Raw genomic sequence first — 18,685 nt, forward strand, 5'->3', positions numbered from 1 at the left:
TCTATTCTCTGAACTGGGATTGGTGGAAGCTGTGGGGACTTCAGCTTCTTCTTAGCCTCCTGCTAACTACCCAAAGCCACTGCAGAAGGGGCACCACAGAAGCAAGTTGTCCCAATGCAACCAGGCCACCCTGGTCCACAGGCCTGAGCTTCAGAGGCCCTGGGACCTGCTGTGATTACAGCCTGGGGAGGGCGTGGCTGTGACTGCAACATCAGCAAACCCAGAGCCACCTGCAGAGAAGCCCCTGGCCCTGCCTAAGAAGTCAGAACATGACGTGGAGTGGGACATGAGGGACACGGGCAAGAATGTCTTCAAAGTCCCCCCCAAAAAACTGATGTTTTACTCATATTTCCAGCAATAAGTAGAGAAAATTCTCTGCAGGGATTTCCAGCCCTAGGATCATCACTAATCAGACACCATCAGGGGAAAAGATCTGTTTTAAGAGAAATCCAAAGGAAAGTTCCTTTCTAGATAAGTTTTACTGGACCAAAAAAAAAAAAAGGAAAAAGAAAAAACTCTCTCCAGGGGCCTTTTCTATGGAGAACAGAGCATTTCACAGTTATCTACTGTTTGAACCCCTGACTCCAGCCCTGTGGCCACTGGCACATTCTTGGATTTGATTAACCTCTTGAGTGTGTAGAGAGAGTTGAAGCCTGCCCTAGAAAAACCTACCGAGAAACCTGGGAGGTCCGTGGAAGCCCTCTGACATTGTTTCTTCGGCTGGAACACATTTTGCCTCTAAATCTGGATGGTCACAAATGAGAGAACTACATTTTTAGAAGCACAGAAAAACATTTATAAAAGAAGGAATCAAATGAAAAGCGTAAGATAATCGGGCTTCATCCAATGACCCACTCTAGTCACATTTTAAAAGCCAGTGGACTCACACAAAGGCTGTTTTGGGGACTGGTAAGTAACAATAATACTATTATTTAATAACTTACTGACCCCCAGCTCTTGCGGAATCTCTCTGGACCGTGGATGAAATTTAAGCCTTGTGCCTGCAGGAAACTTGACTTCACCAGGGAACCGGGACTAACCAACACGAAGAGCAAAGCAAAAATACAGTAATGGGCCCCAACTTTCATTGGGAGTTTGTTACCCCTGGTCGACCACAACCTGAAAATACTAGATGGAAAATTCCAGAAAGAGGCAATGAATTTGTGTTCAATAACTTTTATTAGAGTATACATCAGTGATTGGTCTGTTGGATCATTCATCATTGTTGTTGGCGTGCCTGATTTTCTAAATTAAATTTTATTGTAGGTATGTCCACACAAGGAAAAACAGTGTAGGCTGGGTGCCATTCATAGTTTTAGACATTCATTGGGAGCCTTGACCATCCTTCCCAGGATAAGAAGACACAACTTACAACTCCTTACCACTCATGAAGAGGGAAGTGAATTGACATCTCTGAATGACTATATAGGGAAGTTTCTAGGGGTATATAAGAAGGAAAATTGAGGAAAAAAAATCCAACAAGCCCCTAATGACAGAGGACTAGACCGGATGTCATCTCCTCCAGATTTGTAGAGTAGATTGCTCAAGGGCTTGGGAATCTGAGAAGATTCAGTACAGCTGGACTGTCCCTTACAAACATAGTGTCTAAAAAGCTAGGTATAACAAAGAAGATAAGCCAGTGAATGTTCACTCCACAGTGAGATAGTCACCTTAAAAAAATAAGACATACAGTATCCCTTTTAAAACCCTCCACTGAATTTAAAATAAGATCACATTTCCAGAAATTGGAGAACATACTCTTTAAGTGAAGCCATCTATTTGTGTGTATAAGTTATAGAGACTGTTTGTGGATTGATGCTATTTTTAACAAACATGTTAAAAAAAAAACTCCCTAGGACAATAAATTTCCTTCTGGTGCTGTTTTGGCATGTTTTTATGTGATTGGTTGAGGAACTGAATAAACTTGACTTCATAGGTATAAATTTAAATATTAGGGATTCAAATTTGACCCTACATTCTGTTATTACTACTGTCGTGGGAGATCAAGTCCGTCTTGGAGGGAAAGAGAGCTCTAAAATAAAGCACCGGTAAAATGAAGCATGCACTTCTTCTCTGTGGTTTTCCCTCAAAGTAGCCAGGAAAAGACTCTGAGGGATTTGCATGTTCTTCCTACGAGTTACCTCCTTTTTCCCTGAAAGTATTTGATGAAGGACGGTAAGCTAAAATCATTGCAAACTGCATTGTTTACAGAGAAGCTATCATTCTTTTTTATTGGCATGGGAACACAACCAGCAAAGTTCCCAGCAGCAATCTGGAGAATAATTAAAACCAAGGAGCCGCCCGAGGAGAAATGCCTGTGGTTTTGTCTGCAAGTGGAGAGAAGTGGCGAGGGGGTGAGCCACAGCCTTGGCACCTGCAGACAGTTCAGTATCTTCAGGGTCAGACCCTCGTTTTATCAATGAAAGTGCACGACCCAGAAGATGAACTTCATAGTGGCTTCAGCCCCCTTCTGTCTTTCTGCAGAAACACAAACTTCAGAGTCAATGATTCCTGAAGACCTTACGCTATTGCAAACATCTCAGTTAAGTAGACCCAGCATTACCAGAATGCTCGCAGCTCCCAGGTCTCACAGCAGTAGTGTTCAGAATGCCAACAATTCTGCATCATCATAATTTATTCTGGGGCTTACATGGAGTGATAGATCTGAAAAGAAGGAGCCCAGCTATTCTGAAAGCTCATATACTGCCCAAGTTCCTTCAACTTGGTAACGGAGGCTGACAGGCACGGGAGAAAAGTGTGGCTGAGATTGAGGGGTCTGGATGAGTAGTTACTTACACTCAGCAAGGCAGATTCCAACTTTCCACATTCCCGCCATCCTCTTTACCCATTTGTCCACCAGAAGGCATATGCAAATACACCCCAGATCTCATGCTGTCTACTGTTAAGCACATGTGTATCTGTATGTCCCCTGCATGTGAACACTGTGAGGGCAGGTTCTACCCACATGAATTCTATCGTTGTTTTAATGTTTTCCACTTATGATGACATGACGTTTTGGTGCCCTGACCGCTTTGGGGCTGTGAAAAACTATGACCCAGCTGAAGTCTCAGGTAGCCATTTTTAATATGCCATGCCCATCACACAGAAGCATTGGTCCCCAGGTTACCCTTTTTAAAAATGCCCAGGGGATGGAAATGTGGCACTTCTTTAATGCACATCTGGCATTAGTACTCTCGAGTAAAATTTAATGCTTTATTTCGAGATGCCAAAGGATTGAGAGGCAGTGTTTCTCAGTCACTTGCTCAGAGGTGCTTTGCTGAGAGCCAGCATTCTGCAAGGAAAATGCACTTGGCCTGAGAAACACCTGTTAAGGATGAGAAATTGATTCTGCCACTTTCTGATGCTATCGAACGTTCATAAAGCACTGGTGTCAGACCCGACTAACACCCTCTTGGTTTCTATCCCATTTATTCTTGCTAATTTTCTAATTTCTAGGAAGGAAAGCATGTTAAACAGATACTGAGCACCCTGTGATGTTAAACAGATACAAAGCATCCCACCAGTGGGACTCATAGGCCACGTTTTGTTGAGTTAAATATAAATAGATTAGGGACTCATGGTCACAACTCACTGTAAATCACTACACATACTCGAAAAAACTACAGGCAAAGCAGCTGAAAAAATAATTGAATACATCTAATTTATATTTTCTGCTATTAACAATCAGTCTTTAGTAGGCAATAATATGTAACTCACATACTTTTGCTAACTGAACACACACTTATGAATAAAGACATTTTGAACTCACACAAGCTTTTCTTTCATGGACTTTTTTTGGAATATCTGTTTATTTCTACAGTGATTAGTTTGTTTTTATTTGTTTGTTTGTTTAAAAAAGAAAAAAAAAAATAAAGTAGGATTCCCAGACTGTATCTATGAAAGTAATCTTCTGTGTGGTGTTAATTGCATTTTACATTTTGTACATTTGGTGGGTTTTGTTTTTTCAAAGAAGCAAAAATTTTGGCAAACTCACACCCTCGTTAAAACTGAGTTAGATTGGGGTTACACACATCATCAAGAGAAATTCTCATTTAAAAGACGAAGTAGACTATGGAATGAAGCCAAGCCCCGTCCTTCCCTGAACCCCGGGATCTGAGGTGTGCGTCTAGACGTGTGGAAACCCCAATGCCCTTTACAGCCTTTTTCAAAATTTTACTATATATTTTTATAATTTTGTGTAAGGATAGCTGCTTCAAAATGCAAGACCCAAAACTGTAAAAGGATTTCAGAGTTTTCACCAGGATTTAAATCAAACAGGTATCTAATCTCTCTTTCAACAGCAAATGGACAATTTCAAAATGAGCTTTCATGGGTCTATTGGGGCACGCCAACTTGACACCCTGGCTTTGTGGGAAGCCCTAGCTCCTCTGGAATCAAAGAGCAGCAGACAGGATGGAGAGTTCCCCCGTGCCTGGCCCTGGCTCTGAACCCCGATACCTATCCCTTCAGCAATGCCCAACAGTGAACATTTCAGGAGACTTTCTCTTGTCTGCTAGTTTCCTGACAAAGACACTAGCTGGTATATATACAAATACCTGTCTATAAGGCCCTGGGGCAGAGGATACCTATCATATCACAAAGAGGTAATTACGTGTTATCATGTAAGAACTAACATGTTCATCCTCAACCTGCAATTAAGTTACTGCAACAACTTAAACTTTATGCTACTGAATGACCCTAAAAACTGAACTGACCATGGTCAACTACATTTGAATGACTTTATGTAGTAAGACTTCAACTTAAGTCATGCTCTTATCTATTGGTATCGACTTAGAGGAATGCAAAGTCCTATAACTACCTCCGCATACCTTTGCAAACTATTTCAAGGCTCGCGTAGCCTGGAATGTCACTACTAGTTGTGTACCTTTACTTCTTCAGTTAGCGGAATAACTATTCGACAGTTTTGGTATGTAGTCGCAGATATTATATGAATACGTAAGTCTTTGCTACTAAAGCATAATTTCCTGTATGATCAGCCATTTCCAAGAATAAATCTGGATTCTGTCCCCAGTGCTGGAGAGATTTTCCATAATTAAAGACAAAATATCAAATATCCAAATCTAGGAGTAGAAAAAAGTTAATTCCTCCTAGGAAAAAATTTGAATTAAATCCCTATAGCATTTTATTACATCTACTAAATATTACATCTATTAAGTTACATCTATTAAATATTACCTTTATTAAATATTTAGTACTTCTACTAGTTTTACTAGTGCTAGACGATACCATTTGAAGAACTAGATCATTCACAATAGCTAGCGTTATATATTGAACCACCTGAATACTTCAGGGAAAAACATAGACCTCGATCTGTTCTTTCTAGTCATTTAATAGATATTGTTCATTTTCAAACAAGCACACAATTCCAATAATTCTCCCCAAATATCCAGCTGTCTCCTGCATTTCCAATCTAAGCCTTCCAAGTTGTCTTCCTCTCTCTGCAACTTCATTAGGTAACATCTTTTTAATGTTCTGCACTTGTGTTGCTCCTTTTGCCCAAGTGCTTTCTAAGCGTTATCTCATTAATCCTCACAAATGCCCCTTTTAACGAAAACCAACATTAGCAATGGATGATGAAGAATTATCATAAATAATCAACATTAAATACCTTCCTGTCAAAATAAGTGGAAAAGGACATTTTGCAGTGTAGGACTCCCGATTTTTATTGTTTATTCATGTACTCACTAATTTGCAGAATTCTATAATCCACAATGGGTTCCCCTGTCATTAGTGCTAATTAGTGGGATTCTACTGTACTAATAAATCAACATTACTCAAACACAGTGCTTGGAGATATGGGTTATAATACATTCCTGCATATGAATTTTTAAAAATTACCTGGTGGTTCACCACTGAGGTCCTGATGTTCAGATGTTCACTGGTAGGATTTTGATGCAGGTCCTGTGCTGTGGCTGTCTTTAATGAGCGCATATTCGTTCTAAGTCAGACACACCTGATGCAAGGACACAAGGCCCTGAGAGCAGAAAGGAAAGCTGGTGTCACTCAGCTTCGTGCACTGGGGTGAGGCTGAGCAGCAACACGGTGGGCTCAAAGTCACAGAGTTGGTGTGAGAGCCCAGTTGGAGCCCAGGCATGGAGATCTGCCCCTCACTCACAAGGTCATCTCTCCATCGCATCCTATTGGCCACCTGACAAACGTTTCGATATGGCTTGAGGGTGTTCCCCGAAGGTTCATGTGCTGGGAGCTTCTCCTCTGTGTGGCAGTGTTAAGAGGTAGTGGGATGTTTAAGGGGTGGAACCTGGTAAGAGATCATTAGGTCCTTTGGGGCATGCCCTTGGAGGTGATTAACATAATTCTCAGGGGACCTACGGCACTCTGTTTCCATCCTCCACCTGAGCCCTCCCTCATCTGACTCCCATCATTGTGATGACCTCCACCATGATGCCATGCATTCAGAGATTCCTCACCAGAGCCAACACCATGATGTTTGTATTTTCAACCTCCATGACTGTGAGCTAAATAAACTTCTCTGCCTTGTAAAGTATCCCATCTCAGGTATATTGTTATAGTAACAGAAAACTGCCTAACATACCATCGCTGTCCAAAGTGTCAACACACAACACCAGTAAATATGTAATCTTCATATGCCCTAAAAGACCCATGATCCTGCTCTGTGTCTATTTATCTTCTGTCTTAAAACCCATGTCTTTTCATTTTTTCCCATATTGCTAATGTTGCATTCTCTGTCCCTTTTGTTGCTTGCTTGTGAATTATGTGCTTCTTGTTGTTGAACATTGTGTATATTGTTTCATTCTCTACAATGGTGGATTAAATTAAACTTTAGTGTCTGTATGTACTCAGCTCTCCTAAGGCACTTATCTGGCCTGGGATCTGTTTGTTTAACAGCTTATCTTTCTCTTCACCTCACATCATCATTTAATGATAATTGCAACACACACACACACACACACACACACACACACACAATGCTTTTCTTGGCCATCCAGCACAATGGAAAGTGATACAGTCACTGATTCACACCTGTACAACTGCAAAGCCTACCTGTCTGATGGGCCAGCCAGCCACAGATGATAGTCAATCAGTACAATTTTTGACTCTATGGTTATATTAGAATCAATAACACTCAACAGTAGCCATGGAAGATCTGATACTTCTCTGAATCTTTACAAGAGGATGATATCAAAGGAAAGTTCCAAGGTCACAAGAGTAGCAGATCATCCATCCAAGGTGGGTCTTGCTCTCTAGTCAATCTCTCTAAAACAGGGAGGCAGATTCCCCTTTGAAATGGGAGGGGGAATTTTACAGGTGATCTTCCACAATGCTTTGAAGTTCTGTGACTCTGATTCCTTCTGCAGCAGCCCTTTTGAATTACACTCTCTCCCAATTTTTTGAGATCTTGTAACTGAATGTGTATTTATATGCATGGATGAATATTCGATGCATCTCTGCGTAGCGCATTTTTTTTAATGAGCATAATTTTAGTATCCCCATACTATACAAAGGGTTCTCAGACTTACTAATAAATACACTGGCATCCTTCACTGCTCTGTAATCCAAGATGGAAGAACTGTCTGGTTTCTGTTAAGGCTGTGAGGAATTGAAAAAGACTGTGAGATTGTATTTGGGCAAGTATCCTGAAGTTTGGCTGCTTATTCAAATCTTGTGCAAATTTCTGCTGAATTGGTCTGGAGCAAAGGGTTAGCTTGCAAATATTATGGACCTTGACATTCCCTTTCATCTGCTGTTTCTCCTATCGACTTTGAGGTGGCTCGGTTAAGCGAGGATGTGTTGGGAGATATACCCTCCCAAGCCAGTTGGGAGCAAATGCCATAAAAACTGGTCACATTTGGCCTCAAATTAAGCATATGAGAATGGACATGTTAATACCATATTTTTTCATTGGCTTATTTTTCATATGCCCTGAAATATCCCTGATGAATATTTACATCCATGGGGAAAGTATAATGTTTCTCTATTTAATATCAAAGAGGTAGGGAGTGTTTTGCAGAGGGAAATCTTTGATTTGTGAGGATCTGATACTTTTTAAGGTCTTGCCATATCATTCTAAGAGATAGTTTCTACCCAAGATCACCCATGTATGTCTGTGTGAGTACAGGAGTGAGGTTCTCCTTGGTGAACTGGATCTTGGAGGATCATGTCTGGATTGCTATGTCTGCTCATCACAGTTTTGAACATATCAATATTCTTCCTTTTTTTTTTTTTTTTGGAAGGTGGGTACCAGGGATTGAACTCAGGAGCACTTGACCACTGAGCCACACCTCCAGCCCTATTTTATATTTTATTTAGAGATGGGGTCTCACTCACTTGCTTAGCACCTTGCTTTTGCTGTGGCTGGTTTTGAACTCAATCCTCCTTCCTCAGCCTCCCGAGCCACTGGGATTACAGTCGTGCACTATTGCCCCCAGCTCAATAGTCTTCTTAACGTCAAATATTTTAACAAACTAGAAATGGCTAGAATACTTTGTAAAAGAAGGATATTTTAGTGTACTAACAGAATATTCTTAATTATTGTGGATTATGTGACATGAATTTGACTTCAGACTTAGCCTTTCTCTGTAGAAATAATGGCCAAATTTTTATTTGGCAATAAAAAGATCTCACAATCATAATATCGTGAACACTGCACTTTATTTGGTCCTCTCTCCCACCGCCCCCACCGGTGGGTGCTGGGTATCAAACACAGGGCCTCTCACATGTTAAGCAATTGTTCTACAACTGAGCTAAATCCCCAGCCCTGACCCTCTTCTAATTTCATAAAGAGGCAATCCCACTATCCCACCATTAGATACCAATTGCAAGTAGTGCCATTATCAACTACATGATATAGAAAAATTCATTTTGTATAAAAATGAATGCATAGGTAAGGCAAATTGTCATGCTGAATAATTGGCCCTAATATTCCCAGGTGACTCGTGTAAATGCCAAAAATCAGTATTGACTTCACCTGTTTCTTGAACAACAAAAAGCACAGACAGCTGGTTGCAGAGATTCAGGACATAATTACAATTAGTAATTACTATGTTATTTCTAAACAGGAAGTTTGCAGGGAAGATCTTAGGATGCTCTGTGTTTACCTACAAGATTTTTTTTTCATGGTTTTAAGTCGTGAAAAGAGTCATTGATGGATTACCTCCTGGAAACCAAACCTGTGGACTGTGTTGCAAAAGAAGACATAACTCTGGTTCCAGATTTCCTGCAGAAGAGAGCAAGGAGAGAGGCTTGCAAAGTAGAGCAGAGTGCGTATGAATGGGTGTAGGAGGTTGGATTTCTAAAAGGTGAATATTTCAAACTTTCCAAGAGGGTTGATCAGTTGCAACTATTGCATGTAACAAATGGCTCACTAGATGCCATTCAACCCTGATTGCTTACATGCAGAAAAATGGCAAAGAAATCCTTTATGAGCCATTCCTATCATTATGTTGCAATAAATATTGTTTGTCCAGCAGTGTCTCTTCCCATGGAGAATATTGCGTTTCAGCAAGTTGAACTAGGGCAGTGATCCTCAGCCGGGGTCAATTTTGCCTCCGGTGGGACACATGACAATAGCAGGGGACATTTTTGTTTTTAATGACTGGTGGGGGAGGGGAGAAGATACAGGCAGCCATCCAGTGTGGAGAGACCAGGGATGCGACTAAACATGTGACAACAAATTGCATAGCCCCTACAGCAAAGAATCGTCTGACCCCAAATGTCAAGTATGCCAAATTTGAAAATCTCTAGACACTCGAATGAACGGGGACAGTTGCCAGTATCTGCTAATGTATTTCTCAGGTGTCCATAGTCCAAAAACTCTATCACCTGAACCCTAAAAGATAACATTCCGGATGTCCCACCACTGTCTCCTGGGCAGCTCTGACTGCTCCTTACAGAAGGGTGCATCTGGATGGAAATTTGCCTGAAGCACAAATCCCTCTTCTCTTTCCCTATTTATCATCATCATCATTACTTTTTTACTTTGGTTAGCAGATGTTTCTTTAGTGCTCTGACATCCTTTTTAATTTGCACATTTATTAATTTGGCTGGCTGAGTGCAGAGTCCTCTACCTGCTGAATCGTTGCTGTACCTCGGGGCTGGTGGCATGGGTGCTGGCATGGTCCTGGCCTGCCATCCATCACCGGGAAGCAGTTCTCACCTATGGCATCTTTAAATGGGATCGTTTGATGACCACTGCAATTTTGGCTCCTCTGCTGTGTCTCACTCCAAATGAAAGGAACTGATGGCTTCTGAGTCCACTTAGTCACCCACTCCAGGGGGAATTGTTTGGATTCTAACATGTACCCTCCCGACATCCCATTTAGAGCTGTGACAAAGAAGTAAGCAATTAATCAGACATCCCTCCTAACAATACTGACCTGCCAGCATTCAAATGCTTTAATTAAAATCGCGGCACAGTGTAGGCTAGGGGTAACAGCCTAGCAATGTCTCTCTCCACCGGCAGAAAGCTGCTCCCCACAACAGCCCTGAAGCAAACACATATTACGGATGTCCCTGGCGCAGGACCTTTAATGAGAAGGAAAGGGAGTCGCCAGGGAGAGTTTGCACATGCTGCTGCTCACCTACAAACGTAGATTATGTCCCTACCAGGCTCGTTCAAAGGCATTAGAATAAAAGGAGTCAGCCAATGAAGAGGTTTCCTCCATCCTTCTGCTTCCTCTTTGCTTTTGAAACTTACAAAGACGAGGAGGGGCCCGAGCTACAGCCAGCAGTGCTAGACTGCAGCCACCTCTGCTGCTCCACGAAACAAAATGTCAGGGACACTTTTGAGATTCGAAAATTTTAAATATCAGTAAGCACAGAGAACCTGGAATTTTTTTTTCCAACCTTCCAGAATTAACTCACCCTTGTGGCAGGTTCCGCCTCTTGGTATTCATGCCTGCTCCCGATAGTTCTGCCTTTCTTGTACCCAGGGATACTGAGATTTTCCAATCAATAAGGATGCCCTGAATTTCGGGGTTTGGATGATTCCAAAGAGTTAGGAAAAACTGTCATCTACTCATTTTTGTGACACTTATTTTTTTTTCCAGATGGGTGTAGAATTTTGTGAAAACAGCATTGCTGGAAATAAACACCCAACCTATTATTCTGTCCTTGAGTTATGGCATTTCCATATTTATTAATTGCCTACATTTTTACCTGCTGATATGAGCATGGAGATTCTCTTCCTCCTTAGCCAACCAACTTAAAAATCCTGACTCCTCGTGCCCCAGGATCATTTCCCTTCATCCCCAGCTGAAGTACTATTTTCTCCTTCTCTTCTAACCACCATCCTGTAACACATCCTTCAGGTAAAGTCTTTTTCCAGAGCCGGTCTCTTCCTAAATGCTCCGCCAGAGCGGCTGCCTAACAGCGTTCGCGTTCACGTGGGCCTCCCCGGGGCCAGGGGCTTCCAGAAGATTTTCAACACCTCCCCTGCCCTTTTCCAGGAGTCGAGATCCTGAAAGTCTTTACTCACGTTTCTGCCCCAGGCTGCCCTCCAAACTTGAGCCCTTTGTGGACCCACTAACAAGGGCTTTAGAAGCTTGTCTTTCTTTCCACATGTGGCTCTTCAATGTTGGGGGCACCTAGGAGCACACTGCCTGTGTTCCTCAGGCCCTCGGGTGCAAGCAGGCTTGCTCCTCTACCCCTGGCTGCCCAGGCCCCTGGCTCTGTTTATCCACTCGTCTGTCCCCAGGGCTCTGCATGTGGTGAGCTTCCTTCTCCACTCAACAGCCCATCACACCCTCTTGTTTTCATATCCTGCCCCTTTCAAGTTTGTGGTCCTTGGCCTTTGAAGGCCACTGCCACTTCCTATAATGGTTTTCAAGTTGGAAATATGAAGCTTAAAACTTTCCTTCATTGCTCTCCTGCCCCCTCGACTTCCCTTCTGTGTTTATGAAAACAGTCTCTCTCTCTCTCTCTCTCTCTCTCTCTCACACACACACACACACACACACACACACACACACACACCACAGAATTCCTGCCACAAGCTCAGCTCCAGAGAGAATGACAACTGTCATTCATCAACTCGGCCTTATTACCCTGGAAGAGAGTGGACAATCTCAGAGGACATGGGCCCAACCAGCAGCAGCCACATGTAAGTTAATTGTTTTTAAAATAAATTGAGAATATCGTAAAGACTGCTTGACACCAAGAAATAATTTTCTTATCCAAAGATTGATTGTTTTTCTCATCCTATTATTGCTTTCTGTTCAGCCTCCTCTGCTCTTCGAATGTCACCTAGAATACAGGTGTGTTGGTCAGGGTTCTCCAGAGAGACAGAGGCAGAGATTTATCTTAAATAATTTGCTCACACCATTGTGGAGGCTTGGTAAATCCCAAGTCTGCGGAGTGGGCCATCAGGCTGGAGACTCAGAGAGGAGATGCACTTAGAGTCCAAAGGCCATCTGCTACCAGAGTTCCTTATTGTTGGAGGAAGGTCAGAATCAGCCTATCCAGGCCTTCAGTTGGTGGGGTAAGGCCCACACCCACATCATGGAGGACAAGCAGTTTTATCCAAAGTCCACTGACTTAAATGTTCATCTCATCCTATAAAAACACCCTCACAGAAACATCCAGATTTTGAGTCTCTGTCCCAGTCAAGTTCACACTCAAAACTACCCATCATATTCTCAAACTGCACTCTGTGGAACATTAGTCCTTTGGATTAAACACTGCATTAAATCCATTTCTCCTCCAGGTATTAGCTTTCATTGTAAAAGGGGAAAAGAATGAACATCAATACAGGGATCTCCCCTTAGGTGTACTTTCACTTCCAAAGGTTTCAATTACCCATAGTCAACCACAGTCTGAAAATATTAAAGGAATCCAAGACATAAACAATTCACAAGTGCACCATTTTGAATAACATTATAGACTCTCACACTGCCTCCTCTCTCCTGCTGGGACATGAATCATCTCAGTGTTCAACACATCCATGTTGTATATGCTACCCTCCCATGACTCACTTGCTAGCCATCTTCGTTATACAATCAAGTGTAGTGGTATCACAATGCTTGTGTTAAGCAATGCTTAATTTATTTAATAATGGCCACAAAGTTCAAGAGTAGTGCTAAAAAGGAAGCTTCAAGACCCATAACATAGAAAGACAAATTAACTCTGCTATTAAGTGGCAACGCTATGGGGCACATAGGAAATAGCCCACTGTGTATTCAGCCTGGTAGTTATCTGCAGTTTCAGGAATCCACAGGTCTTGAACCTATCCTCTGTGGACAAGTGGACACTAGTGTACTTATTGAACATCTTTTGGATGCTTGATATTCAATATCTCATTTAATTCTTTTTAGAAATTTGTGAAATAAGTATCATTACCAAAACCCTTTATATAACAAACCCCTTGTAGAAAACACTGTATTGAATTAAAAGTGACATTATTTTTCAATGTCACATTTTATGAAAAAATAAATCCAAACCCTTCATCAGAGTCTTTAAAGTCATTAGCCAGTCACTTTTTGAATCGTCTAAATGGACCTGGCTGTGCATGGTGCCTCAGTGTATATCTAATTGGTTGGAGTCACCACATTTTTAAGCCATTATCCCAAGCCACAGAATCTGAAGACAGCCACTTATTTTATCCATCCCACATAAGTGCATTTACTTCAGGATTTATGAAATGTGACTTGAAAGTTTATAAGTTTTTAAGTTAACAGGAAACCTTTAGTTTTCCTGAGCTTACTTCTGTAAGTATCCAAAGCTAGAACTGACTGAAGTGGTTCCAAGCTAAAAAAAACTTTCCCAAGTGGTACCAAGATGAAAACAAACAAACAAACAAAAAGTGATCAAGAGAAAACCTAGCAGAAAATACAATGGCAGAGTTGAAGAGTTGTGACAGAGATCATATGATTTGCAAAACCTAAATGGTTCATTCTCCAATCCCAGCCAGCCCACTGCGGTACCCATGTTGGTCCCTATCCTAGCCAGGATGACGACAGGGCATCGCTTCCAGGACACCCTCAACAACAACACCCAAATCTGCAGGTGCTCAAGCCCCTTCTATCAAACTAATCTATAAGCATCCTCCATATACATTAGACCATCTCTAGACTGCTTATAATAGCTAATGCAATGTAAATGCTATATAATAGATGTTATACTGTGTTGCTTAAGGAGTTAGGACAAGAAAAAAGTCCACACACATTTAGTATAGAAGCAACCCTTGTCAGCCTAACTATATAGTTCACGTAAGCAACAACTTAACTTTTTAAAAAAATATTTTCCACCCAAAATTGGCTGAACTTAGAGATACAGAGGGCCAACTGTACTAAGAAAATTACCTTTAAATTGCTTTGGTTTTCTAGGGGGGAGGGGTATTGCATTCACCAGTATAAAAGTAGTTTTGACCTATAAGAAGTTTTCTTGTTTTTGGTTTTGGTTTTGGTTTGGGTTTGGGTTTTTGGTCTGGTTGGGGAGTGGGGCATGTTTGTTTTTTAAGAAAAAGCACCTTCAGGAAATAAAGACTAAAAGTACAATGTGAAACCCCTGTTTAGAGTCCTGGCCCGCAGAAGCCAGTGACTAGGGGTGACACCTGTGGCCACGTGAGCCAGGGTGCTTCTGCTTCTGAGCTATAAAATGGGACTAGTCATGACCCCCTTTGTGAGTTTTTGTGAAGATTAAATTAAGGCCTGGTACAGAATCAGGATGAAACAAACCAGATAAAAACTGGGTGGCTATTAAAAAACTAAAAAGAACTATCACAAGATCCAGCAATCCCCCCACTGGACCTATATCCAAAGGAGATGAAATCGTCCTGTCAAAGAGGTACTTGTTCTCCCATGTTGATCGTGCGGCATGTTCATTAGCACAACAAGGAAGACAGAAAATCAGCCAAGACTTCCGTCAGCCGATGAGCAGATAAGGAAGGTGTGCTACACATGCACAGGAAATGTGATTCGGTCATAAGAATGAACGAAATCCCATTATGGACTGCGTCGTGGACGGGACTGGAGTCCTCCATTTCATTACCTTAAATGAAATGAGTCAGGCACAGGACAACAAGGACCCCATGTTCTCGTTCGATTGTGGAAACTAAAAAGTCCATCTCGTAGAAGAACAGAATGGAATGATGGGCACTAGAGACGGGGAAGGTCAAGGAGGGTGAGGGATAGAAAAACTCAGTGAGTGGGCATCAAAACAGGAAGGGAAGAATTAGTTCTGGTTTCTGTAGCACAGTAGAGTAATGTGGTTACAACAGTCCATGGAGAATATGAAATGACTAGAAGAGTCTAATAATCATAATATATACCAATGTTTAACTTCTGACATGGAAATGCTCACTGCCCTGATTTGATCTTTACACGGTATATACATGGATTATACTATCTTAATTTATACCATAAAGATGTATAAGTATTATCTCAATAGATTTTTATAAAACGTGTGTGGGTAAAAACCTTTCCTCATATCTCACAATTGTGTGCATGGGATCCTACTACTTCTGCTGGTCTGACCTCAGCTCACGTCTCCTCAGTCTACTTTGCTTGGTTCAGGTCCTCGGACCAGGCCTCCTGGTCCATGGTCTGCTATGGTTTTGATATTAGATGTTCCTCAAAAGTTCACATGTGAGATGGTGCACGAACATTCAGGGGTGAAATGATGGGTTTATGAGGGCCTTAAGCCAATCAGTGGATCAATCCCCTGATGAGATTAACTGAGTGGTGACTGAAGGCAGGTAGGGTGTAGCTGGAGGAGGTGGGTCACAGGGGCATGTCTTTGGGGTACATATTTGGTGAGCGAGGTCAGTCTCTCTCTCTCTGCTTCTTGATCATCACGTCTTTGGGCAGCTTGTCTCTACCACGCTCCTCCGCCATTATGTTCTGCTTCGCCTTAAGCCCAGAGGAATGGAGCTGGCTGTCTATACACTGAGACCTCCGAAACCCTGAGCCCACAAATAAATGTTTCCTGCTTAAAAATTGCTCTTCTCAGGTCTTTCAGTCACACCAGCAGAAAAAAAAACAGAGACTCAGACACCCAGGGATGCTCACTCACCCACCAACTCTCTGCCTGGGCCCCATTTGCGAATGTCTTCCAGGCCCCAAAAGCCACATGTTCAAGGCCTGAGGTGTTGTGGAGGCAGATTAGCCTCTGCCTCTTGGTGGGATAGGAGCCAACCGACTTTTGGCCAGTTTCTGGATACCACTCTTGGTCCGGATGAATCTTGGTGAAACACAGAGCTCTGTGTCTCCCCACTCCTGTTGTTCTTGGTTCTGGGCCACTGAACCACAGACACTTTCCAAGTGCCCGGAGGGTTTCCTGTACCAGCATTATTCCTGAGCTGGTGTCAGACACCGTGCCCTTCCCTATTAATAGGTGTGAACTCTGCTATGACTATGGCCATCGTTCAGATTTCGGGAAGGCCATAAGACTTTGCCATGGTCACAGCTCCACAGGGGTGGAGCAGGATTCAAGCCGAGCACTCTGGCTCCCACACCTGTCCCAGCCAACACTGCAGCCTCTGTGCCCACGTACATCCCACAGGGTCTGCCCGAGTTTGGCAAATGCACCTTTGCCTGAGAGTCCATTGTCAGGCAATAGCATGGAGCTCGGGTCCTGAGATCCAGAGCAACTGTGGGTATGTGGAGCAGCCAGAAGTTGAATATGCACCCAGTTCCCTCCCATTGCTGCTTGTCAGGGCCAGACCTTAGCAATTCCACAGCCCAAGAGTTTGGTCTCTTCTAGCATTCCCAGGAAGCCCACAGGCCTGCACGGGGAGCTGCTGCACGTGGACTAAACATGAAATCATGCCCATCTAGCATTGAAGGAAACCAAATCTAGACAGAAGTAAGAGCAGGGAAGACAACTTTCACTGGGGACTATTGCAATGAGAGAAAAGAAACTTCAGTACAGAATTGTCTGTTCTGAACATGGCATGGACCAGTGGGGATTTACAGCCATGGAGCAGAGCAGGTCAGTGGATAGAGTAGTACCAAGAGGGCACATCAAGTCTTGGGAAAATCCTGGCTGACAAACCTACAGAATCCCTGCTAATGCAGGACAGTATCCAGATCCCAAGGATGTGCAGTGAGGACATTTGATCAGATATTAAAAGTGACCCAGGTATCAAGGGTAGGGGGTTCTTCTTAAAGTGACTTAGCAGGGCTCTTGCCCAAACTGGACTTTACAAGGAAGTGCACAGATGGAGGGGCCTGAGAGAAGGTTCAGAGCTGAATTTAAAGTGTGGTCAGATGGAGAATCTCCAGGTAAGCACAATAACCAGTTATCATGTGTCCCTGTGTGTTCTGGAACTTCCCAATTTGACCCCTGAAAGTCCCCCTGGAGAAGTTCCCAGTACCAGGAAATGGGGTGCTATAGTACAGTGTCCCCAAAAGACCCATTTGGTAAATGCTTGGTACTCAGGGTGGTACCATGGGGGAGCAGGGTGGAAATCCCAGGAGGCAAGACCTAGTGTTAGGTCTTTGTGCTACCTCACCCAGACCAATGGGGCCCACAGATCATGGACTGAAACCTCCAAAACTGTGAGCCAAAATCAACCTTTTGTCTTTCTAAGCTAATCCTCTCAGGTATTTGATACAGCCACAGAACACTGAATGGACAGTGGGAGGTAGGTCACCTGGTTACTACACTAGTCCCCTTTCTGCCTACCAGTCTCAGAAAAGTTTTGGTCACTGAATGAGAAAAGGCTCCCTTGGCTGATTTTTGTCCTAAGACTGACTGTGTCTTTGGAGACTTATGTGGATCCTCACGCCAGATAAAAAGCCAAAAGTCCTCACTGAACAAATGAATCAGTGACTGTAGCATGGAAGAGGTGGTCCTTGTCCTACCACTCAAGGAGGGGAGTGGAGTATGAGGTCTTGGGATCCCGAGCCAGCAAGTGCCCCAGAATATGCCTGAGAAGACTTTCTGCCCTCTCGTTTCTTCTAGAATAAAGAGGAAGTAAACAAAGTGACCAATAAGAGACTCCTCGATGGCTAACTGAAGTAACTCCAGTTTCTCAAGTCAACACGATTTCCTAACATCATAAAAAGTCCTCGTCAAATTGTGCTTAGCGAAATTCTGACCCAACATTTTTAGGAAAAAAATATTTGTACAATTTGTACCTTAACTTAAATTTTCTGAATTATCATACATCATGGAAAAGACTGAATTAGTGAGCAGCCATTTTTTTTCTTAATGCTATGAATAAGTCAAGAGATTCTTAGCTAGAGATAACAGGGTGGTGTAATGCAATAGGCGCTGATATCCACCCCCTCAAATCCATACATTAAAATAGTAACCTCCAGGGTGATGGTATTTGTCATGAATGGGATTTGTGTCCTTTAAAAGGAACCCCAAGGTGCCAGCCAGTCTCTTCCACCAGGTGGGACCCAGCAAGAGGCAATGGTTCAGCAAGAAAGCAGGTCTTTACCAGGAATCAATGTGGCAGGTACCTGGGTCTTAGACTTCCTAGCCTTCCAACAGAAAGAAGTAAGTTCCTGTGATTTAAGACACCCAGTCTGTGGTTCTCTGTTATTGAAGCCCACGTTCACAGAAAGACAAGTGTATCAAAGTCAAACAAGCTTGTATTTGAATTCTGGCTTTGTCACATACCAGCTGGGTGACACTGGGTACATAGCACTTGACTGTATGCAATTTTTTTTCTTACCTAAAAAAATAGATATAGCACAGCCTGTATTTCAGAGTAGAAATGAGAATTCAGCATGATACC

The sequence above is a fragment of the Spermophilus citellus genome, assembly GCF_964194105.1.
Source record: "Spermophilus citellus genome assembly, chromosome: 13".
NCBI lineage: Eukaryota > Metazoa > Chordata > Mammalia > Rodentia > Sciuridae > Spermophilus > Spermophilus citellus.